At 39.6% G+C, this 24,985-nt stretch overlaps 1 long non-coding RNA gene across 3 annotated transcripts in view; it reads right to left on the bottom strand.

The window, feature by feature from the left end:
• The window catches only part of LOC108493401, a 54,593-nt gene extending 32,886 nt beyond the window's left edge, over nt 1–21,707 (bottom strand). For 2 of the 3 annotated variants that reach the window (XR_001873462.1, XR_001873460.1), the window contains exon 1: nt 21,241–21,477. This is a non-coding gene — a long non-coding RNA (uncharacterized LOC108493401). The other variant, XR_001873461.1, reaches the window with a different exon arrangement.
• Between the last annotated feature and the right edge of the window lie 3,278 nt (nt 21,708–24,985).

Below are 24,985 nucleotides of genomic sequence, written 5' to 3' on the forward strand. Positions count from 1 at the left end.
TACAGAACATGTGGACTAGTATACATTGTAATTTCCCCAGTACGGAGTATGTTGACAACATAGAGTGGAACATGCAGCGAATAAATCAGCGTGTTTTGATACCACAGATCTGACACTTTTCAGTCTGGAGTATGAAAACAGTCTGTATTTTAAGGTTGTGCCCCTAGTCACTTCAGTTGTTTAAAACTGGACATCAAAATAACCAGACTCTGTCAGACCACAGATTCATCTATCCTAGTAGTGTGAAATGGTCCCTTTAAATTCATCAAATCACCTTCTAAAGCTGTGATAGTGTGGGAAAATTCTGCTTGCGTAAGTAATGTTTTACTTTGAATAAAAATAGTCTGTGATGCATGACAATAATAGCACAGTTAAAGTCTGAAGCATCTATCCATTCAAATATTAAGAAATGAAGAGTGAGCTTTTTGTTATTTTTTCAGATTCTCAAAAGAAAAGAAAAATCAACATAGTTACAATGTGTAAGATGGTAATAATAAGAATTGAAAATAATTCTAGCTTTTTGATAAATTTGTTCCTAGCCCAGGATTATAAAAGCATTGTACTTAAAAAGACAATTGCATTTGCAGTTAAGAAAAAATGTTCTTGTCACCACTCAAACCTTTTAGGAGGAATATCACCAGAAACTGACATATATACACTTACTTCTGTCCAGCAGTTAAAACCCATATTTTGCAAGGAAATTTTTAGTAACTTGTGTAACTCTGAATTCATACAAGCAAGTCAGGGGCAGCTGTGAAAAGCAGCAGTAGAGAACTGGTCTGAGGCTATGAACTATTATAAACTAATTGCACCCAAACGACTGATCCCTGTAGGCAGAGATGGACTCTCCCCTCCTACAGACCAATATGTGTCCCCAGATGAAATAGGCATAAATTAAATGAGATCAATCAGCCTGTTTTACAGGAAGCTCAATGAGACTGCCGTGCAAAGGGAAATGTGCCTTTAAGGCTTTAATCAATCAGAGCCAAGTATGATTAAGAACCATGGAAAAATGGCTAAAACTCTGGGGTAATGGTATTTGAGTGAAGGTATGGCTCTGCTTGCACACCCTGACTTTCGACTACTTAACTGTAATTTTATGTTTGCATAGTCCATTGCAAGAGCACATGTATTGACACTGGCTATCAGCAAGGAATATAACTAGGACCAATGAACAAAACAAAATGTAATTGGCTGCTATGATTCATTTTAAGAGTCCATCTACTGGATATGTGGGATTAGACTTCATTAGAGCTATCTAAGGAGACACTCGAGTGCCTGTGGGCTTGGAAATGACAGCCGAGCTCTGCCCAGGATGAGGGTGTACCCTTGGGCATTCTCCCTTCTCACAGCTGACCTGCACCAGGAACAAAAGCCTGCTGGTGACTGACAGCCAAAATGAGATATCAATCACAACAAATAGTGCAGATCTTCAATCCTCCCCTTTCTTACAGGAGAAAAAAAAATGAACAAAATTAACATGAAATTACTAAACCTCCACTGAGATTAACAGAATAGTTTCAAGCTCATTAAAATTGTTCAGAAAGTGTCTTGGGACTTTTTTGCCATGTGACATTTCATATGAAAAGACTGAAATTCTTCACTTATGTCAATCTTTTTTTCCATTTTAAGTTTTCATAGAGTAAAGAAAATTGTTCACACAAAAATTAGTATAAATTAAAATTAAAAAAATGGCTTGCCAGAACCCACATAGATTTCTTTTTTGAAACAGGTTTTATAATACTTTTTAACTAAATAAAGATCATCCTTTAAAATAATTGTCATGAGAAACTTGTAACCAAATTTTCCTCTCTTTCAGGATCTGTACGGAAGTAATAAATTTCTTCTGTAATGGTTAGACTTGGTTTATCTTTATTTCAGATTCTCTTCACAGACAAAACAGATGTTGAAATAACGATTTCATTAAAATAAAAGATGTCGGAAAATGCAGGTAGGCATCTAATGACACATCCAATGACATCCAGATACATAGTTTCTATAGATAGGGGAATGATCCTTTTAATCCATATTTCATGCCCAGGTAGCATTTGATACTGGACCTGATTCAGGGGATCCTGTATTGTTTGAGGTATTGTTTGAGGTATATTGTCCCTGCAGTGACACTGTGCACTTTGCAGCATTTATTACTGAGGAGCAATGGGGAGCCATAAGTTGCCCCTTCTGCAGAGTGAGAGGCGACACCAATCCGTCCCTTTCTCCCTCGGACGAAGCAGCCACAACGCCTCAGGAAAGGGTCTGTCAAAGGTAGCTGTGAAGCAATTTCTAAAGTTGCAACTCACTGTTAGTTCTTTTTCTCAAGTAGATGATCCTTAGACTATAAAAACCTACTGCTTGTGCCAGCTAATGTAGGAAATCCTTTCCTTCAAGTCACAGGTGTCTGTGCAGTGGAACTGAAAGACTGGATCCAAACACAGCTGATGACTCACTTGGAAAGCTGCTACAGCCACACACAGCAGCACTTGTAATACTGGCCTTCTTTTTTTTGAAAAAATATCCCAACATTTTACATGCAGAAAAGAAAGCAGATTCTCCTTCATTTATGTTACTGCATTCTATGTTCACTTTTGTCGTTTTCCTGCATAGTTAATTTTATTACTTTAAACTCTGAAGTTGAAAGAGTAAGAAGTCATCCCCTCACTCTTGCTATGAATACATATTGGATTAAGTGCAAATATAATTCTTGCACTGGATGTGCATTTGGTTTGTATTAATTATACCTCTGTACATGTGTCACCCAGTTAGCTCCCAATATAGCCACACAGCTTCAGCGGCTTTACACAACCAAAAGGAGAAAATAAATCATCACTCTAATGAGAGTTCAAAACTCTGTTAAAAAATTTGCTGGAAGAAATATGAAAATAATTCAATCTGGAACAACTCTGGAATAAAAGAGAATATTTCAGTATGTATTGAAACATGACCTAAAAATGCCAGTAAAGCACTTTTCTTTTTTCTATTATTTGATCTGTTAGAAGTCTCTGTATTCTCTAGAGTAAAAGGAAGTTTTCACTCCTGGTAAAATTGCAGTATGTGGATTTTTCATAATATTTTATGTTACTGAATCTCAGACTTTTAAATTGTCAGCTGCTTTTATAAAACACCAGAATCTACTCAAGAAATGTTCAAAATATCAACATTTGTCCTTTAAAGATGAGACCTCAAGAGCACTAATTAATTAACAGTCAATCTCTCCAACCAAGATCTTATCACCTGAGGGGGGAGAGAGTATGTGTGTGTTCCAAGATATTAGCACAGGCTGTTTGTTAATCAGCTTGGCTTGAGGAGAATATAGAGATGGAGGAAAAGGAGGGATTTTCTGTGTGAAAAAAGACAAAAACTGGTAATGCACATCATAAATCCACATTTTTGCTGTATTTGTTTGCTATTGGGCTTGTTCTGAGATTGTGGTATTACACTAACTGGTTACAAATAAGCACACAACTGCAGAAGCTCCAGTTTTCCAATTGCTATTGTAAGGAAGTCAATTGTCCTACATATGTAGGGCAATCCTGGATGCAAGAGATGTATTAGCATCTCTACTTGTGACTTTCTGAACATTGCACAATGAATGACGGTTTTGGGAATCACTCCCAGCTGTTTCCTTGTTTTCTTTTGGAGATAGAAGTGTGTTTGACACTGTTATGTTATCTCTGCAGCATAGCTGCAAAGCAATTCCAAGAAGCAAGATAAATTAATTTTTAAGAGATAGCACATTCCTCTGTGTGACATGCAGAAAACAAGTCACACTTCAGCTTTAAATTAGCTTATGAAAGCTATCTTTTAGTTATAATAAGTAAGATTTTTAACTGCAGAAACACAAAAAATAAGCAGAGGAGGCCATGACGATTTCTTAAGAGTTTATAAAATGGTAAGTATGAGCTTGGCTTTTGGTTGTTTTATCACGTGTCACATGTGTGACGGGTCATTTATGGTCATACAAAGCAGGTATGAAATACTGCAATCTAACATTGAACTCAAAGAAGGAACCAGTTAAAGAAAGTATATGTGCTTGTACAGTAAACCAAATAATAATATCAAAAATTATCACAGAATGGTGTAGGGCTCTTTCTTCCTAAAATAAGTGTTATTGGTTCACCAGTAATTTCAAATTACTGATATGACGTAAACTCGATAACACTAAAAAACCCCAGAGTGTTCTGTACAGGATATCCAATTAATTTTGTTTTCTGTCATTCATTTAAACAAAGTGGCTTACTTTTGCACAGATAAGCAGCAGTTTCAGGTGCACAAACAGCAACACATCTGAAAGGAGCCTTATTTGCAAAGGGGTAGCAGCCAGTATGCATTGGACTAGGTCAATATACCCTTTCCAAGTTATTTTCTTTTTCAAAAGAGTTTTGGTTACATCCTGAGATTATCACAGAGAAAAGAGGGACAGATTCCAAAGGCTTTCAGAAACTTATGAGCTTAAGAATCATAATCAGCAATACATTGTTTGATGTTCATATAATAAAAACTTGGAGTGCATGATAGAAACTCGCTCTCCAAAAATCAACAAGAGATCTTCAACTATAATGCCAAGAATGTGAAATCCATGCTTTGCTTATGTATGGTACTGCACGTGAGTGTTTTAGGGAACAAAAGCAACTGCCCAGAAGCCAGCTGTGTTCATGTTTTTATCTCTAAAACAGCTGTTGCATTTGACTATGTCCCTAAGAGAGAAAGAGTTTCCCCCTCTCTCACTGGCCACTATATTAAGTAGCTCGCTGTAAGTGCCACACAGCACTTGGCAGTTGCAGGCATGGTAACAGTTAGCATTAATAAAAGTAGAAATCGCTTTCACAGTTGTGTGTCTCACAGTTCCACGTGTGAAACATATCATGTTTAGTGTGGACAAACCGGACATCTACAGCATGGATGACTGCAGGTTGTTACAGAACAAATGGGCTCAGCAAAGTGTGCATCCATGTGACCACATACAGTATCGAAGTAAAGTAATTACGCAGTAAGAAAACATGCAAGTACGATGATTACTGAAATCACTGCTTATTTATTTCATGTTTCAGAGCTCAGTATTGCACTAATAAAAATTAATAACTTTGAGGGACTGTTTTAATTTAAACATTAATGCCCTAGAGCATGAGGAATAATGTGTCTTTAGGCATGTTTAGATATATTTTTCCTTACACCTTCATCTATAGGGAGGGAATGAGTCAGAGTAGCCAGCATATAGCTTTATCTGTACCTGTCTATTCCCAAAATATCACAACAAATATTTAAGGATCTTTTCAACTGACAGAAGTAAAGGTCAGGGTCATAGCAAAGGGCAGTTTGTGGAGGAGGGGTTTAGCATTTCTCTAAGTGATTTCTTCTTCCATCTACTTTTTTATATCCTCTATAAACAGTCCTCTCTAATTTCAAACACATTTTTTGAATTCTGCAGAGAAGTCAGTTCTAAAAATGTATCATCCAAAATAAATGTTTTTCTTGGCTCATACATCAGCTATCCTGTCTTTTCTAGTATAGATATAAGTGGGAGAAGGCATATGTGTGTGTATATTCTGTATATATGCAAATATCAGTGTAGCCTCTATTTAGCATTCTGTACTCATACACTACTTATGCAAAGGTATTGACTGGAGAGCTTTGTTACTAAGACATTTTTTAGTCTCTATTTAATTGAAAAATAATTATTTAATAGATTGATTAGATTAGCATTTATCTGTTTTATCTGACTAGTAGGCTAATGCCAGAAGAAAGTTCCAGGTGCTCAGCTCCTTTACAAAACAGATCTTTATTTTGCATATCCAAACACAGGGCAACTCTCCAGCATCCCACACACACACACTGAATTCTCCTCTTTTAAGCAGCTCTAAAATGTGTGCTAGGTCATCTCCAAATTCACACAGACTGCATTTACTTTTCATTTATTTTTAAAGATTGTCTTTAGATCAGAAATTGGTAAGCGGCTCTCTGGAAGGGTGACCCCTCCACTGCCACTCTCTACCTTGTCACCATACAGCAATAACCAGTGGCTTCTAAAATAAAACTAAATGCAGTGTTTCCTAAAGATTGTAATATAGAGTGCTCATTTCAATTTTTCTTCCCACTTGTGTTTTGGCAAGCAGTTTTCCAGGTTTCAGATTAAATTCCTCAGTAAATAGTTTTCTCTCTCTCTAAATGTGTGGCCAAAAAGCTTAAAGAACCCAATTCTTAATAGCTTTTCAGTTCAGGTCCTCACCTACCATTTTGCAAAATGAAGACAGACAAGGAAAACAGAACCACTGATGTGACAGCAACTCACAGGCATCTCATACAGGCATAATTTATTCCCATCGAAGCTGCTGCTACCAGTGCCATTCAGACCCTTCCCTGTCTGGCTTCATGCATGTTGGCACAGTTGATTACAGACACTGTGTAAGAGACTGCAGGAATCAGGCATGCTGAAGGAGAGAAGGCTCCAGAAGCACCATCCCTGGCCTAGCACTGGCCATCAGCACCCTTGGGGCAGCAATAATCCATCCACATCACTGGCAAACCTAACGGTGGGATTGCTCCCCAAACTCATCACTGACAGCACCTGTGCTTCTCCTTGCCCCAGGAGGCTATGCCCCACATGCCCATGTTACGAAGGGCTTCTGGGGAATATTTCCTCCAGGCCTCCCCGTTTTCAGCCCTGTGCTATATTCAACAACTGATCAGTCCTGTGACCAAGGAGAGCTCAAAACATGACAGTGGAGGCAGAGCCCAAGAGTGCAAGAATTTTCTCCACACCTTGGACTGCATATGTGACAAGGAATGTCATCATCATCATGGCCAGGCTTCGCGAACGAGGATTTGGGAAGGGCACTACCTACGTTTGTTACAAGCGCGTTGGTGGCTAAAAAGGCCAATACGAGATAGATAGGAGTGTAAATGTGCCTAAACTACACCTAGACTAGAGAAAAAAAGAACAGATTATATCAGCTTAAAATTAAGACATGCAGAGTAACTTGGGAATTTGCTCCTGATTTCAGGAAAAAAAAGTAAGAATTTGAGACTTTCACTATATAGCAAATACATACAAGAGTTTTTGGAGAGGACTAGGAGGGTAACTATAAAGAGGTAGAAGTCAGTTCTGGAAATGAGTTTCTATGTTGTTTGGCTGACTTTCAAAAGATCTGATCATTTTAATACTGTAAGTATTAAACTGTTCTGTTAATGATGTGTTAAGGCAGTCATGGATTTACTAGAGGTTCTATGCAGATTAAGGCTACATCTTCCCCACTGGGCACACAAAGTCTTGGACAGACATCATTTAGCTATCATTTAAATCAAGGAAAACGTAGTAATTGCTTTCTAGAGTTGGATGAATTATTAACATCAACTGCCCCTTTCTTGCACATAATTTCTGCCAGAAGGATGACTGCAGGAATGTTTCATTGCAAATTTTACATAGCTCTTTTATTTTTGGTTGCCTTGGTGCATAGCTCCATAGTAATTCAGGTTATACTACTCTCTATGGCCGGAGATATAGCCAGAGGTATTTTGAATCACTTCTTCAGAAGGAATGGCCTTTGTGGATGTGGTTTTAGTCAGCTGGAAAAATAAAGGCTGAAACCTACTTGTTAGTCACAAACATTGCTGTTCAATTGAAAGAGAATGGGTTTAGGTTTTTGAGCCTGCAACACCACCAGTAATAATTTACTGAAGGCAACAACCCTGTATCACCAGTAAAACAATTCAGGAAAAAAAACCAGAACAGTAAATCATCTGCAAAGGTGAGATGACAGATCACAGGCTATCACTGATCCTCTACAGATGTTGTTAGAGAGTCACGTGGATACACAGAATGAAAAGGCAATATTTCTCTTTTGTTGTCAAGTTCTTAAAAACTGTGAAGATGGTTAGTTTAATTGTATGCTCAGGCATGAAATCTGCCTATCCTAGCTCTTAGGTTAGCAGGAATTTTTATTATTTATCCTGAAATATTAAGAGACAGATTCTTAGTACCAGGAAATCAGCACTCCTTTTCAAAGAACAGGCACATATAGAAAGGCAGGGTCTCTCATGTGCAAAGTTGCAGACTGGCATTTGGGAAAACTATGTTCTTGTCCCAGGCATTAAAAAAAAAAATTAAAACAAAAAAATAAAATAGCAAAGCATCAATGTATTGTCTTGTCTGGAAGCACAGCATCTGATAAGGATGTGTATGACTACAAGCCACTGACAGCAAACTGGATGAACGCTGGTTTCCACAGATGTCCAAGCAGTCACTGTATCAGACTTGGTTCCCCACCCCATGAGTAAAGATTTTCAAAAGAAGGAACACTCTGCAGTAAAGTTCACAAGCATCACTGAATTAAAGGGAATGACAGGATGGTTTGTATATCTGACCATTGTTATGTAAGTTTGACTGGGGAAGGAGGGACCAGCCATCCCAAAGATGACTGCTTCATTAACTATGTGAAAAAACCTGCAATTTTAGGATGAAGCCAATCTGTTTTATTTGAAAATCAAATTTAAATAATACACAGGATAAGTGCCATGGCCCAAGGGTAAAGGGAATAGGGACGCGACACTGCACAAAAGGGGTTCTGACACAGTAGAAGGTCAGGGTGCAGTGGCCAGTTTATTAGGGAAAACGAGGACTTATATAAGGTTTGGGTAAGGGGAGGTTCAATAACTGGGGTGGAGCACGGGATTGATAATTTACGATGAAACAGAATTGGGGAACAAGGAAAAGTTGGGTGGAACTTAGGAGTATCCAGGGGAAAGGACCAATGTGAGCTCACTCTGCACTGTGGTATCCATCAGCCAATCAGTGAGACATGAGTGGGAAAATCAGGGAAGAACAAGGGAGTAAACAACTTTTGGCGGGAAAACATGAGGGCAAGTCCAGACAAGTCCTGAACCATAAAATGAACATGGGGGTACATTGAACATAGTATAAAACCAGTAATAAACTGGGGAATAACATGAAAGTCCATGGATTAATAGGCTTTTCAGGCCCCATACAAGTCCCTCCAGGCCTTAAATCTTCCCCAATCGCTTGGGTGATTCTCCTCAGATAAGGCCTTGAAACTCCCATAGAAAATACTTTGTGGGCTCAAAACCTATGTAATAATCAGTCATAGTTTCATTAGATTTTTCCTCAGTTTGGTCTCCCTTTTAAACTACTACCATTCATACAATACAGCTTACTCTCTATCAATGGAAGATTAATTAAAGTTCTGATCTAAAAATCATCCATCACATTTTTAATTCCCAAGCCAATTCCTTTCACTTCTTTCTACCTTAATCTTTTTTCACCTGTACATCATCTCTGCCTTCAGAACTGCCAGTTTACTAACACATTATTTATGTTATTTTGATTCATAATATATCACCACAACAGAGTCATTCTTAGTGGTAGGTCTGTGCTGCCTTCGTCCCTATTTTTTTTTAAATCAAAACAATTCTTTACCATAGCAACTTTTCTTGGCTACCTCCTCATTCCAATAACTTGCGAGCAGCAAACATTCAACAACACTGATCAGACCACATTGTCCTTGTGCCAAATTGAAAGGCAACTCCTCCCTGGAACAGTAAATGCAATCCCAAAGTTACAGGATGAAGCTGTTGCATGTCTCTCAGAAAGCTCGTATTCTTTAGAAAGTTATTGAGCATTAAGAAGTTGCCTCTGCCAAAACCTTCGGTACTTTAGAAGTGACTCGAGGGAGCAACTCCTCCCTAAGCCCTCTAATTTATGGTAGGAAGTGAAGAGCTATAAAAGCTAACAAACTATTCATAAAACTGGTAAAGGAAAAAAGTGTTCAACTTAAGAAAATATCAGACAAGGGACAAAAGGTACCAAAGTCATGCTGAACCAACTTCTAACAATACTATGCCAGTTTGACATTAGATTTTTAAGAATATGTGAAGGCAAGAGCCCACTTACTTAATAAGGTTTGTTATTTTACCTATCAAATCATAACTTTCCAAATTACATTTTATGTAAAAATATCACAATATTATATTTTTCTTCAAAAGTTTTCTACATAAATTTCCCCACGACTTAAAACTATATATCCTCCAACATTCTGGTGGGAAATAATTTCAATATTCAAGCTTATGTTTTCGTACTCCAAAACTTTATCAGTTAAACTACAAGAAATGGGGCTTTGCCTTTTATTGAATGACTTGAAAATGATTAAGAATTATTAATTATATTTATCCTATCATACTAAGAAATAGCACTGAGAGTCTCATACTTTGGAGTATTTCATACTTCCAAATCAGCATGTATAAAATAATTTTCAATTACTTTTATACTGAAAAACTAAATATTCTTCAAATTATTTTTGGTCAGAAAAATCATTAGTCTCTGATTGCAAACCATCAACTTAAAGAAAAAGACTACCTGTCACTGGAAGAATGGATAAATCTAAAAAATACCCAAGAATGTAACATTTCAGTGTAGCCAAGAATCTGTGTAGTTATTAAAAATGAGAGATTTTGAAGACAAAGTAGCTACAGTGTAAGCATAATAAACAATATCATCACATAAATATTATAGAATTCCATATATTATATGGCTGTAAAAAGTGGCAGGATTTCTTTTATTGGTATAATCCTAGTGATACCACTCATTCAATAATTTTCCCAAAAATTACCATGCTGTTGAAATTCTTTCAAGGTTCAGTTTCTAGTCTTGTTGGCAGAGATGCAACAAGTTGCCTGGAATAAGTTGCTGTCTGCATGCAAAGACAAAGGCTGCAGCAGTGATACAGATACAGCGATCCATGTCAAAGGACACGGAGCAGTCATGCTCCTTCTTTTCAGAGCAACCTAGCTTAGGTCTTTTTACTGCTTAGGTCTACACTTGGGGTATTTGTTCTCTCCAAATCCATGTGAAACAAGAGTAGATTCACCTCCACTCCTGAGATGAGCCTTTCCATCTCTGCCCTTCCTATCATTTATCAGGGCATCTTTCCTTAGTCCCTTCCTTACTGAACAGGACTTGGTTCTTTTTATCTATTCATCACCTCAGCTGGCAACTTTAGTTGTTCCACAAAACTTGTCAGGATCTTCAAGACATCTTCCCAATGCCTTCAAATGCAACTAATACTGTCTCCCTGGTCCAGGAAAGTGTCTGTTTTCTTCTTTACTTCTGTTACTCAGACCTCCACTCAATACATGTGAGAAAGCACTTCTGCAGGGCTTGTCCTAAAATTCTCCAGGCCTTGCTCTTCAACTTCATTTTCCTACCATAAACATGATCTATATCGGTTAAATTTTTTTCTTCTGTGTAGCCCATGAATCCACCTCTGCCCCTCCATTTGCATTGTTAACGTAGGGCTGCCTATCTGATCCTCTTCAGTAACCTGCATCCTTTCCAATTCCTGAAAGAGAAAAGATTTTTCCTCTCTCGTCCTGTCACAGGGAAAATCTGCTCATTGAACATAGCCTAACCAAACTGCAATCAAAATGTTGTACGTCATTTTTAATGACGTAATTAACTGGCAGTGAGTGAATCCATACATTCGTGACCAATGTCGATAGTAAAACAGATAAACCACAATATTATATACCTATGAAATGCTCATACATACCCAAAAGTTTCTAAACTCCCTTATATTAGAAATCCCAGGAAGGACTATTGCCCCATAGATACAGCTAGGTACATATTCATGCACACACACATGAAGTGGGGGTTACAAGCTCTCTTCTCCTGGGAGCCCAGATACTTGCAGACACCTCCAGAGGGAGATGTGGATGCTGTCATATCATGAGGACCCCTGCAATCCACCCTACAATCCACTAATGCCTCGCCTGCACATGGTGAAGAAGCATCCCAGAAGGGTGCAAACACACACTCTGAGCACGAGTCTCTGGTTGCTGCACACCATGCCATTCAGCTCCTATCTTGGTGCAGGCTACAAAGCAAGTTATTAAAAGCTCTATTGACATTTCACAACAGCATGCATCTTATTTTAACTATTCTTCTACACAGTATTGATAACGCCTGAATTATTACAATAGACTCACACTTAGGCTATCAGGCTATGGATGCCTCCTCTGCAGCCTATAGAAGGTACCTGGTCTGAATTTTCCTCAATTCACTGTCTTTTATTTTGTACCCTTCTCCCTGTAAATGTGAGAGCTTCAGGGACAATTGCAACAGCCAATTTGGATTGCTGCAAAAAGAGAAACAGGCTTCAATCTACGTCAAATCAGAAACTTGCTAGAAGAATTCAGTGCTTGTCAACATTTCTGTGAACTGTTCAAAAATGTGAATGCTAGCTGAATAATTTCAAACTGTTTTAGACATTCCAAGGTTGTTTGGAGTTGTTTTTCTCAGAATGACAATAGAGTATTTTGGAAAGAGTATTACCAGAAGCCTGATATATTTTTCATAGGCTGAGAAATTAACAGAATAATTCAGTGAGACCTTGCTTTGGTTTTGGCAAGCCTTATTGTGTTTGCATTCTCTATCACCTTCTTAGTTTGTCTATATTTCCTGTTTCAAACAATCAGTAATATAAAGTCATTTGAAACCCATGTCCTGGAATTTGGTTACATTTTATCAATGCCCTCCAATCAATCCCCAATTTCATCGTTGTTCCAGCCTCTTCTCTGACCTGAGATATTCTGCATCCTCACAGACCTGTACCTCTCATAAATATCAAAGGCTTTTGCTTCAGAAAAAAAAAAATCTCTATTTTACCTTTTCTTGTCTGACATTTTTGTCTGAGAAAAAAATACCACATCAAATCCTAATTAAGACAGAATTTTATAAATAAATAAGGTATGCCTTTCAGAAATCAAAACTTGTTGGGTAAGCAGCAATTGATTCCTAATTTTAATAATGGAACATGTTTTAAACCACTAATACTGCCACCAGAAGATTATTTGTGAATCTATTAAAAAAGACCTAAACTTAGGTTCATCCAGAAAACATAAAAGTAATTAGCTATATAATAGTCATAGGGACTTAGTTGAAGCATCTCCTATCTGAAATATCTGCACTGTATTTTTCTGTACCTTGCTGATTCACAATTTCATTTCAAGCTCCAGAAGAAAGATTTTCTGTCCTGTATCTTCTTTCCTCTATGTGATGTCCTAAATTGCACTTGAAGCCTTGCTTCAGAATTCCTCTAAAGAAAGTCACTTTATTTGTTTTGGCACTTTCTCTTTGCAATTTTTCCAGTTGTCTTCATGCTTTCACTAATATTTTTTAAAACATTACTCAAGAGATTCCCTCATGCACCGTAGATGACAGAGATCATATCCTATCAGATGAACAATTCTGTTGATAGAGAGAAAGTATGAATGATGCCAATTTCTTTCACAATTTGGCTGCACCAGACCTAAAAAAATCAAAATTCATTAGCTGTCCCCATGAAAAATGCATGTGTAAGAAGGTGCTATTGAATTAACTGCGTTTCTTTCTCTGGAGTATTGTGTGCTATCTTTTCCTGCACATCTACTGAGAGCTCAGTAGTTCAGATTTAACTCAGTACCAATGCTCCTTCGTTGTAGTGCACAGCATCGCTATATGGAAAGGACAAGATTTTTTTCCCCCTATTATTCTCATGTTCACAATTATAACTTCTTTTATATTGAAATTTCCATTTTTCCAGATGCTTTTGTGCTGTTCTACAGTCAGGGTACCACACTGCAGTGGGGCAGACAGGCAATTCACTGCCCCAGCACGAGTTCATAGACCTGCAGTTTTCATGCACACACCGAAAGGCCTTGCTTCTTGCTGCTGAAAAGGGATATCCTGGGAACTCTCAACTTTCTGAGAAGCAGCATTGTTTACCTGAACATGATCACTAGGAGTCAAAGAAAGGGTGAAAAATAACAAGCTGCAAAGCTGATCAGAATGTGTGAACCTAAGATTCAAGAGAAGTCCTTGCTCAGAATTTTGATCTTTCTTTTCTCACAGTACAGTTCCTAGGACACTTCTCCCTCCCTAGTTTCAGCCTATACAAGAGACATGCAAACATTACATTTCTCAGCAGCAGACCCTTACACTTAGACCAAGAAAGGCCTCTAAGATAATCTTCCAGACATGATGTCTGATCTAATATCTGATCTCCTAGTCTCATTGAATGGGAAGATTTTACTCACCATCTATTCATCAACATGTTCTCTGTTCCAACTGGTACAAACATCTGAATGGCAGAAAAATCTCGCAGAGATCTTTCACAAAATTCTACTTATAAAACAATCTCCACTCATGATAGGTTGAAATGAGATGCTTTACACAGTATGTTTGTGGGCTCTGTTTATGGTCTTATTTCAGTGCAAAAAAAACCAGCTGAGAATACTATTGAATAGAGAGTTGAAAAACACCACAGATTAATATAAAATGATAAGAACAAAACAATTCTGCTTCTGTAATAGTAAACATGTCTCTATATCCTATTAAAATTCTTAGAAAGAATTCATACAATGATAGATAAAAACAAACTGATGAATACAATAATTTGTTATTTGCAAAGACTTTTAAAAACCAAATCTCCTAGAAGTGGCTCTTAGGAATATTTGGAAATCATTTGAAAGTGCATCCACATCAGTGTTTTAATTTCACCCCCACTGTATGTGGTTTGGGTTGCATTGTGGAGCTGCCTCAGAATACACAAAAAGGTTTCCTTTTAGACAGAGCTAAATCAGAAGATGCAGGCCTAAAGCAGACCTGTGACACTTCAAATGCTACTGTTTATTTAAACTCCAGACTGTATCAGAAGAAATCTAGTACAAACTCCCAAAATGCATGAAGCACGTACAGGAGGGACTTCCAACTGCTTTGGCCTACAGACTTGCTCACCCTGAGCTATTCTGCTGGCTGATGCAGAATAGCTAGTCTGGGGCTCACAATCAACATATGAAAGTTACTATATCAACTCATCTATCCTAAATTAGGATGTCCCTTCGGGGGAAGTAAAAATTAACCTCATGTGAGTAAACATCTCTCTCTTGGGTGGTAAAACTAAATCCCTCAAAGCAACTTAACTATACAGGGAGAACCGATACATGTTTGGGAATGCGCTGAAAGGAAGCTGTTGGTGGGAAAAGACTAAGATGGCTCAGCACACCAGTGGGTGAAAGGACTTAAAGACAGCTAGCAGACACTGGGGCAGATGGTGGGGTCGGGAGAATTTGGAGAGACCCTCGGGGATGACGGTCAAACTGAGATGGAGCAGTGAACCTCTCTTCAGGTGTCTGTGAAACAGGGATTAGTGCTGCTTGTCTTCTGGCAAACTCTCACCCCTTTCTCAGCCACAGAGCAGAGGAGGACAAGAAGAAGGAGGCAGGAATTTGTTGTTTATGCAGCGTGTTCTCCTCTTACAAACAGCCCTCGTGCCCTTTGGCATAGGCAAAGCTGTTGGCTCTGCTACTGCTGGCTACTGCCTACTCTGCCTGAGCAGCAATTTGGCCCTATCTGTCTTGAATGATACACCCAAAGAACAAGGGTGCGCCAGCTCACAAGCTGCCTTGCCAGCTTCCCTGGCTGAGACAGACTCCAATGGTGCCTGTTGTAACTCCCCTCTGCCTGCAGGCATATCCTCCACAGGCTATAGTTCTAATATTTTGAGGGGACTAATTGCAAGTATCACAAATGACAAGTGTCCTGAGATAGTTCACTGCGGTCCCATCCTATCTAGCAGCTAGTCTAAATGATAGAGGCAGAGAAAAATGTATGTACGATCAACAAAGTCACTGAGTGCCCCTGACACCAGGCTCTTATTCTCATACTAAGAAGCTCCACATGTTCTTTAATTGTTATCCTTGCATTTCTTTGGTATTCAAAACATGTTTCTCTTCAGCCATCCTCAGCAAAACAATGCGTTCTCAAGACTGTAGTTTTATCTTCAACATTTCCCTGCTATTTTGCTGCTCTTTGGGTGTCACCTATCTGGCAGTGCATCCTGGTCAGCAATCTAAAAAGGGAATTCCAGGTACTGTTTACACTGGCACCTTACTGCAGCTCTCTCCTTCCTCTCTGATACTGCTTCTCTGTGTGCAGCATCAAATTACACTGTCCTTTTTTTACTGCCATATTGTATTGCAGTCATATGAATTTGCTACCTACATTTAGGCCTGTTTCAATATTCCCTCAGAAGTCAGTATTAATAATAATCGTTATCCTTTTCAATATTAATTCTCCATAACAGACTTCATCAACTGCCTACATGTTCTTTAGATTATAGCCTCATGACTCTGTGTTTATTCATAGAAAACATTTTACATAAACTCCGTATACTCTCTCACTGCGTAGAAAGAGAAACAGCAGTTGAAATAGATCTGTGAAAAACAAGAGAATTAACTTGTTTTGATGAGAACAACTAAAAAGCTTGGCTGAATGTCCTACATCAGCATCTTTGGTGCATCCCCTCCACTTTGAGGTACTGTGACATCAGTTATTTTTTGTTTACTGAATATCTTTATAAACCAAGGTTTATTTCCAGCAGTGGTTATTTCAGTAGGGTTGCTTCAGCAGAACTTGGACCTAGTGTGCTGTGTTAGGTTCCCACAAACTCTTTCTCTCTCCTGCTTCCTCTCTTTTTAATGTCTCCTCTTGACACCTTTTTACTAAAGAAGCATAGCCAATTGCAAGATACCTTGCTTTCATGTGAAAAAGCAAAACTGGCCACTCTCCAAGATTTCTCATTTTAAGTTACCTGGAACATCGTTTTAAACAGGAACCACATGTATTTACTGGTAGGCAACCCAATAATTTCACTCTCCACAGGAATTTTGGGATGCATACATTAATGGTATAAGCATGGGGGACAAAAAAAGTTACTCTGAATGAGAAACCTAGTGTTTACAAAAGCCGTGCTTGATACTTCAGGGTGGAATTTGGTTTCATTCCCCAGCATGTTAAATTGTAACTAGGCATGTGTGATTTAATATAGCAGAGTGATTTCCTGATTTGTTTTTAATTGCCAGTATACACAGACTGCATTTTCAGCATGAGTTATTTTTATTTTAGATGAAAGAAAATGGGAACAATAACAAAGTCTTCATGAGAAAATACTGTTCTGTAACATTTCTTGCAAAATGTGAGTTTCAAGAAATGTTAAGATGCCCAGAAAAGGAAAGTAACTGCCTAAGTTCCACATCAAGCAAGGATTCAAGCACAGCTTACTTCAGTGGGAATTAAATACATGCTTTGATTAAGCATAACCAAAAGTCTTCTTAAATCAGGAGTTTGTTTTATATATTCATACATAATATATATGTATTAATCATTGTTCATTGTATTGTAACGGATTCACAAATAAGAGAGCCACATGTAACATACACCCAACATGGTTCCCACGACATGTTTATACATAACTTTGATTCTGTATTTGCCCTATGGCTGAAGGTAGCTTGTTAGGAGGGGAATTGGCATTTGTTCTTTCTCAGCCCTTCATCTGTATTAAAACATTCACATTCTACTGTAACATTTTCATTTACAACCCCTTCAGGCCAATAAAAAGCATAATCATTTTCCTCCCTAGTAACTGCATGGACATCAGCTTTAATTTCAGCACACTTTGCTCTTCCTAAACCTTTTTGTCTGGTAACAGCTGGTCAGTATATTTCTTCATTATGCCCCTTTTCCCAAAAACGGCTATGCCATGCTCCCAGTAATATACCTTCTTGACAATACCTTTGTCCTAATTGTTTTATCCTTTGTAATTTTAGGCACATGCTACTGACAGATACAGAATGCCTGGGAGGCATATATTACAGATTCTATTTCCTCTACCATATTTACCTAGTTCCTGTGCAAAATAAATCATATCTGTAAAAAATCATAAAGTCTAAAAAGACTTCATATAAAGCTACCAGTATGGCGGACTTTGATACAGAGTTCGTATTTGCAAATAAAATTCTGCTTCATTTTCTCCAGTATTTTTCAAATGTATACACAAAAGCCTTGTTTATCTATTTGATACTAGGAGATAAGCAGTAGTTCTAACATGCTTTAGTGAATGTGTCTGAAATTGTTTCAAAACAATTGCGGACTGTTATCAAACAGTTTCTTCAGATAATCCACAAACAACCAATAAATTCCATGAGTTTTTGATATTCTGGCCAGTCAACAAAGCTATGTGCTGGCACAAGTACCAGCTATAGATAAGTATATGACTGAATGTTAATCTCTGCAAAATCCAGACGTAGTCTCTGTCTCATTTATGTGTCCTGTGACAACGTGAAGAATTTCAATCCTATTCATTTTCCGTCACTTTTCCACCCAGAGTAATTATTAAAGCTTCAAACTGCATTCTCAGGAAGCAGCATATTTTCTGAGACTGCTCTTTCAAAAGCCTACTTATTCAAAGTAATTCTGCGCATTAACCTGTGACACTCTTTCATTGCCCTCTCATCCATTCTTTAGGAGTACTTGAAGTTTTCCAGTTCTGGATGTAAGACCTCTGGCATATTTGTTTAAAGAAATACTAGGCTGCTGGCAGGTTGGACGTCTTAACATTAGGTAGAACCTACTAACTATTGTCATCTTTGTCAGTGACCTTTTTTCTTCCTCATGAAAAATCAGTGATGATGTTTAAATTAAGGCAAACAGGAAAAATAAAATTTCCATGAAAGTGCAAAAAGACTGTCTCATAGCTTAGCCTGATGGGTCATATACCGTCATTGCTCAAATCCCTGGCAGAGAAAGAAATAATCTTCTGCAATTAAGAAAAAGGTAACAAAATCATACAAGCAAAAATTATACTACAAGTAGCACTAGTAATTTTGGTTCCAGTTCAACAAAGATTTTTAAGACATATTTGTCTATTTTTCTGAATCAGAGGCATCAGTACGATGTTCTTAATCAGCTCTTTTATTTAGTGAAGGAAAATTATTATAAGACCAAATTAAATGGAGATTGCACATAAAGAACTAATACAAATTATGAAATGGAGTTATTGGTGAAAAAAATAGAATCTAAAGTTTAAACCATTTTAGAAACACATAATTATCGTTTAAATATTACAATACCTAAAAAAGCCCCACCTTCTTCCTATCTTCCCCTCAGGTTAGCCATCATTAGAGTAATTGGACGATTTTCGAAATGCATCCTCCTTAGGAGGAATCTTAAGGCAGAAGATCTGAAGGAGAAGAGCATGAGTGGCTCTCCAAATAATTTCAAGAGAGGGTTTCCATAAATACAGAGCAGCACAAGACGAAGCTTAGTGACATCTGTATCAGAGACTAACAAATGAAAGCTCTTGGTGGAGAGAAGGTGGCTGCCACAAGGACTGACAGAAGAACCAAGAACTCTCAAGGACTCATGAAAGTAAGGACAAAAAGCATGGGGATGCAGACAAAGTGTTTAGTTCAAGCAGGAAGCTGAGACGGTCCTTGCAATCTGATTGTCAATGTACCATCGATTTCAGGCTTAAAGCTGTGTGAGGCCTTTGTGGTCTACATGAGAGTGTCATGCTTTATTCCTCTTCTGTGCCAGGGACAAGTTACATCTCATTCTCCTAGCTGTGTGTAAGGAGAACATCAAGGAACAGTGTAAAAATCTCAGAGCAGTTATTTTGATTCTTGCGTTCAGTAAAGACATGACAGCTGAAGTCGATCAGGGCCTGAACGCACTTAGGGGTTCTACAACTTCCCTCCTATTCCATTCTTGGAAACTTGGCTGCCTGTACCCAAGGACAGCTACAGTATGGTGAAGCGGTGTCACTTCGGGCCAGAGTTGGGAAAGAGCTGTGAGAGGCCTCCATGGGGGCCTCCATCCCTCACCTCGCAAGATGCATTCAGGTTTAGGCACTTGCTTCTGGCTGTTGCTTGAGAGGTGTCTCTGTTTTATGAATGTTTGTGGCTAGATCCCAAAATCCTCTTCTCAAAACTGAAGACAGCTAAAACACCCAACAGATCCTTCTATCTGCTTTTCAGACAAATCTCTGAGTGCAACTGAGGGTTCATCTCCACATGAATAGAGAATTTCTCAACCTCTACCTAGTGGTTAACCAGAATCCCTCCAAATGAAGTTCAAAGCATTTCTGTCAGTGGATAAGAGTGTGCCAAGGCATCAGGCTGGACACCATACCTCTTGAAGTCATGAGGGAGAAAGGAGACCATGAAAACAAAAACTTCTAAGGTTTGCTTTCTGGATATGTTTTATTCACGTCATCCAAAACATAAATTAATATATATTTTCATTCATTGGTAGGGTATTAGTTGTGTGGTAGACACAAACATAGACACAATACCTGTTTAGATAACAGCCCACTCAGAGCTGCGTAGAGCTGAGCTCTTAACATACACACCCCCTTGCCCCCATTTTCCACCTCTTTGATCCCTGAAAATATTTACCTTACACTGAAAGCCAAAACCTCCTTTTATCCAACTAAACTAACAGCTGCACAAACTTCTGAAAAACAGCTCCAAAGTTTTTTCTATTAAAAAAAACCCCAACCTGATCTGTTTGGTAAGGACTATTCTCTATAAACTTGCTTTCTCTGTTTATGGATCTGTTCCCTTCTGGAATACATCTGCTTGCTTGGTTGTAAAGGGCTTCTGTGTGATAATTCATTCACATATATGCCTGTCCCACATGCGAACTGCATGCAGAGCTGTATAAAAAATTGGCTTCACACTTTCTATCAGCAGCTGCAAGTTTGGGTCTGACTGGAAGCTCCTCAACACTTAATATTTTGGCCTGTGTAATATTTGTTGTTTGAAGTAAATTTTTTAACTACTGCATAGAAAAGGAATAGAAAAAGGGGAAAAAAAAATCACTAAAGTAGGGGGAAAAAAAATCACTAAAGTATGTAAAATGGCACATTTAAGTTAGCAAACTGGTTCCAAATAAATGAGGCTTGTCACTGCATTCTGAGCATAAATGGCCACGTCCATTGAACTGTCTTAGGCCCAGATGCCTGGAAACAAGACTGGGTCAGCTCGATTAGCAAAAAAAAAATAAAAAAAAAATCCCTGAAGCAGCTGAGAGACTGACTAAAAGCTTCCATGTTTTGCAGCAGACATAAAGGGAAAGAAAACGAAGATGTATCAGGAAACATGGAAGAGAACTGGCACAAGGGGTGGTTATTTTTGGTGCTTACAACAGAATTCCTGCTACCGATTTACACTTCGAATTTACTCGTATAAATCTGAAGCATTCATGCAGCTCATCTGCCGTGCACGCCATGTGGCTGTGCTGTCAATTTCGTCTACGGCAGGGATTAGATTGGGACGCCTCCACAAGCAGCACTGATCTCTCACTCACACAAAGCAGTATGCAGCTTACTATCAATAGTCAAGCCAACCATGTTTTACCTCTATTTATCACAGCACGGTTCAGCCAAGAATTGCAGGTTTCAACAAAAATGAATAATTTTACCAGTAAGCAACACAAACTTTAGATGCCCTCCACCGGTCTCAAAATATCTCGTTTTCCTGGATCGCGTCCATAGCCTGTATGTCAACAGTAGCTGTAGTCTAGCTGAAGAGACTTTTAGTCAGATTCAGAGCATAAAGTGAGGGTTTTAATATAGATGTTTATGCTGAACCTGCGATTACCTCATTTTCATATAAACTTGCGGCATTCTGGGTGTAGTTCGGAGCCAGCTCCGATCGCGTTCGTGGCACCGCGCTCCCTAACGGAGCCCTGGGGATATAAATTCTATAACCAGGGCATACCCCGCGCGTCAAGAGACTTTGCTACGAAGCGCCTAGAAAAATCCAGCGGGGCTGATGGAAAAATCCCGGCCCGGGCAGGCGGGGCTCGGCTTCCCACCCAGCTAAACAAACGGCTGATAACGCCGCGGCGGGCCGGGAGCGCTGCCGCTCGGAGCGGGGCCGCGTCTGTCCCAAGGTCAGCTATTTGAAGTACAATAAACAGGAAGACACGGCGGCGGCGGCGGCTCTGGCTCTGCCCCCGCCCCAGCCCCAGCGCTGCCCGGCGCCCCCCGCCGCCGCTGTGCCCCGCCCGCCCGAGCGGGCGACACCTGGCGGCACCTCGGGGCGCTGCCGCGGCACCTGCCCGAGCCCGCGCCCACCGAGCCCCGGGGCCGGTTAAACGCCTCGGAGCTGTGTCCTTGTTACTGCGATAGATCTGTCTTGAGCTCTTGGGAGTTCTTGCTAGTCCGGAGCGTCCCATGAGTTACACTGGCTTCCCCCTGGCCTGCAACCTCAAACCGCGGGGGCTTTTCTAAATTACACCGGTTGTTTGTCTTTGTGACAGGGGAAGCCCCTCCGTGATACTGTGTGAACTTACGCTCCAACCCAAATGTGAGTAATTCTTTATAGCAAGAAAATCGCCGTTCTGGGTGATCAGGATAAGCAGAGTGTTTAAATATACTTCTTTCAAAGAACTATGGTTAATCTTCTGAATAAATCATTTCAGAGAATAACAGCAGTAACAATCCATTTTAGTATCAAAATAGCAAGAATGTATTTTAAACCAACTGTTTTTTCTGTCCCAGGAAATGGCCAGCCTACCTCCTTTTTTAAATACTATTTTTATAACACCCGGTGGCATGGATTCGAGATGGAGTTAATATTTTTCTCCATGACGCAGTAGGCAGAACATGCTGAAACTTTATGAACCCAGAAGTGTATTCTCTATGATAAACAAAAACAAACTAAAAAAAAATCTCATAAGAGCTCTGCAACTCATATGGCTTTTACCATCTGGCACACAGTCCTGGCACACTGTAAATCTTTGCAAGTGGTATCTCCTTTACAGACTGTAATGCATAAAACCCATATGCCAGGGGCTCGTAGAGGCCAGCCCCTCAAGTTGCAGGCATCGCATAGTGGTGTGAGATGAAGACAAAACATTTGTGATATTTCAAATGAAAAAAAAAAAAATCACCTCCATACCATAACAGTATGGACACCGACAGTGAGGCAACTTTCTGTCATGATTCCTTTCTTTAGAAATGTCACCAATCACACTCAACACAGCTGGGAGTTGAGCAAAGGCAAAACAGGAGAGGGGGATTGAATGTTGAGTGCTTTAAAGATAATTCCAGAGTTATCTCTGGAAAAAATTAAAACAACTCGCATTGAGACATTTAGTAATACAAGATACCAAGGTTACATTTGATGAATACCAACCCTAATGACAAATATACTCCGTGTAAATCTGAGCTCCATGACTTTTGGCAAGGATATAAGCCAGCAGCTCAAAAGTCCTGGCACAGAATATCAACATGCCCATAAATTTCTGCAGGCACAAATACATCTGTTAAATTATTCCTTCATGCTTCCCTTCAATATATAAAGTCATAAGTGTTGACCATTTCATCCCCTAGCTCTGCCATAGGCCATACCTGACCTGAGCAGCATGAAGGGACTGGAGCCCTGAGGAAACTCTGAACAGGTTCCCTAAAGCGGTGTGTCTCTTCTCCAGCCTCTAAAATGACACTGAAAAGCCCAAGGACCTTAAAAACTTAGATTACTCTGAATAAGGACTGTCCTCATGGATTACTACTAGATCTAGCTCATCTGCTCTCTAGATTCAGAATCTTTTTGATCTGCTAAAATGAGGCTAATGAAGATATGGGATGTCTGCATCTTCCCCAGACCTTGTTTGCTTTCTCTGAGGAGTCATCACCATTTCTGACCTGAACTGGCGAAGCATTAGAACTGTAGTAAATTAATCACAAATTATTTTATTGTTTACTCTATTTATGGGGGCATTTTGCCCAAATGTTGAGGTCACACAGCGGCTCTTTCTGACAGCACCACTGATGAAGGAACATCCTGTTAGACTGCTGCTGCTGTGTCTAGATTATCCTGGAAGGTGGAGGTTGAGCAAGGGGGCTTCTACACAAAGCATCAGCCTAATATCTATATGGACCCAGAGGGTTGCACAACTTAAAGAGCCTTTGTCGACCTCACCAAGGCTTTTGATACTGTGAGCAGAAAAGGTCTGTGGCAGATTTTGGAACGTTTAGGTTGTCCCCCCAAGTTCCTTAAAATGATCATCTCACTTCATGAGGATCAGCACGGCCAAGTCAGATATGACAACACTCTTTCTGAGCCCTTTCTAATTAAGAATGGAGTGAAACAAGGCTGCGTTCTCGCTCCTACCCTATTCACCGTCTTCTTTAGCATGATGCTCCAAAGGGCCTCAGTAGACCTCGATGATCAGGACGGTATCTACATACGATACCGTACTGATGGAAGCCTATTCAATCTAAGGCGTCTGAAGGCCCACACCAAGACCTTAAACCATCTTGTCCGGGAGCTGCTCTATGCTGATGACGCCGCCCTTGTGGCCCACACAGAAGCAGCCCTGCAGCGTTTAACATCCTGCTTTGCAGATGCTGCTGAGCTCTTTGGACTGGAAGTCAGCTTAAAGAAGACAGAGGTCCTCCATCAACCTGCACCTCAGGAAGTCCCCCATCATCCCCACATCACCATTGGCCAGTCAGAGCTCAAATCAGTCCAACAGTTTAATTACCTCGGTAGCCTCATCTCCTCAGATGGTAAGATCGACGGAGAGATAGACAACAGGTTAGCAAAGGCATACAGTGCTTTTGGAAAACTCCACAAAAGGGTATGGCGTAATAAACACTTGAAGAAGAGCACCAAGATCAGTGTTTACAAAGCCATAGTGTTGTCTACTCTCCTATATGGTTCCAAAACATGGGTCATCTACCGCCACCACCTGCGTCTCCTAGAACGCTTCCATCAACGCTGCCTCCGCTCAATCTTAAACATCCACTGGTCAGATTATGTGACCAATACATCTGTACTAGAGCGAGCAGCAATCACAAGTATTGAGGCCATGTTACTGAGAACACAGCTGCGATGGGCAGGGCATGTCTCAAGGATGAAGGACCACCGCCTCCCTAAGATACTACTTTATGGTGAACTTGCCACTGGCTGCCGCATGAGAGGAGCCCCGAAGAAAAGATACAAGGACTCCCTGAAACAACATCTCAGCCTTGGCCATATTGATCAACACAGCTGGTCTACTCTGGCCTCAAATCGGGAGGCCTGGAGACACACCATCTATAACGCAGCTGTCTCCTTCGAGAACACACGTAAGATCACTCTCGAGGAAAAA

The sequence above is a fragment of the Lepidothrix coronata genome, unplaced genomic scaffold, assembly GCF_001604755.1.
Source record: "Lepidothrix coronata isolate B3197 unplaced genomic scaffold, Lepidothrix_coronata-1.0 Scaffold16, whole genome shotgun sequence".
Classification (NCBI taxonomy): Eukaryota; Metazoa; Chordata; class Aves; order Passeriformes; family Pipridae; genus Lepidothrix; species Lepidothrix coronata.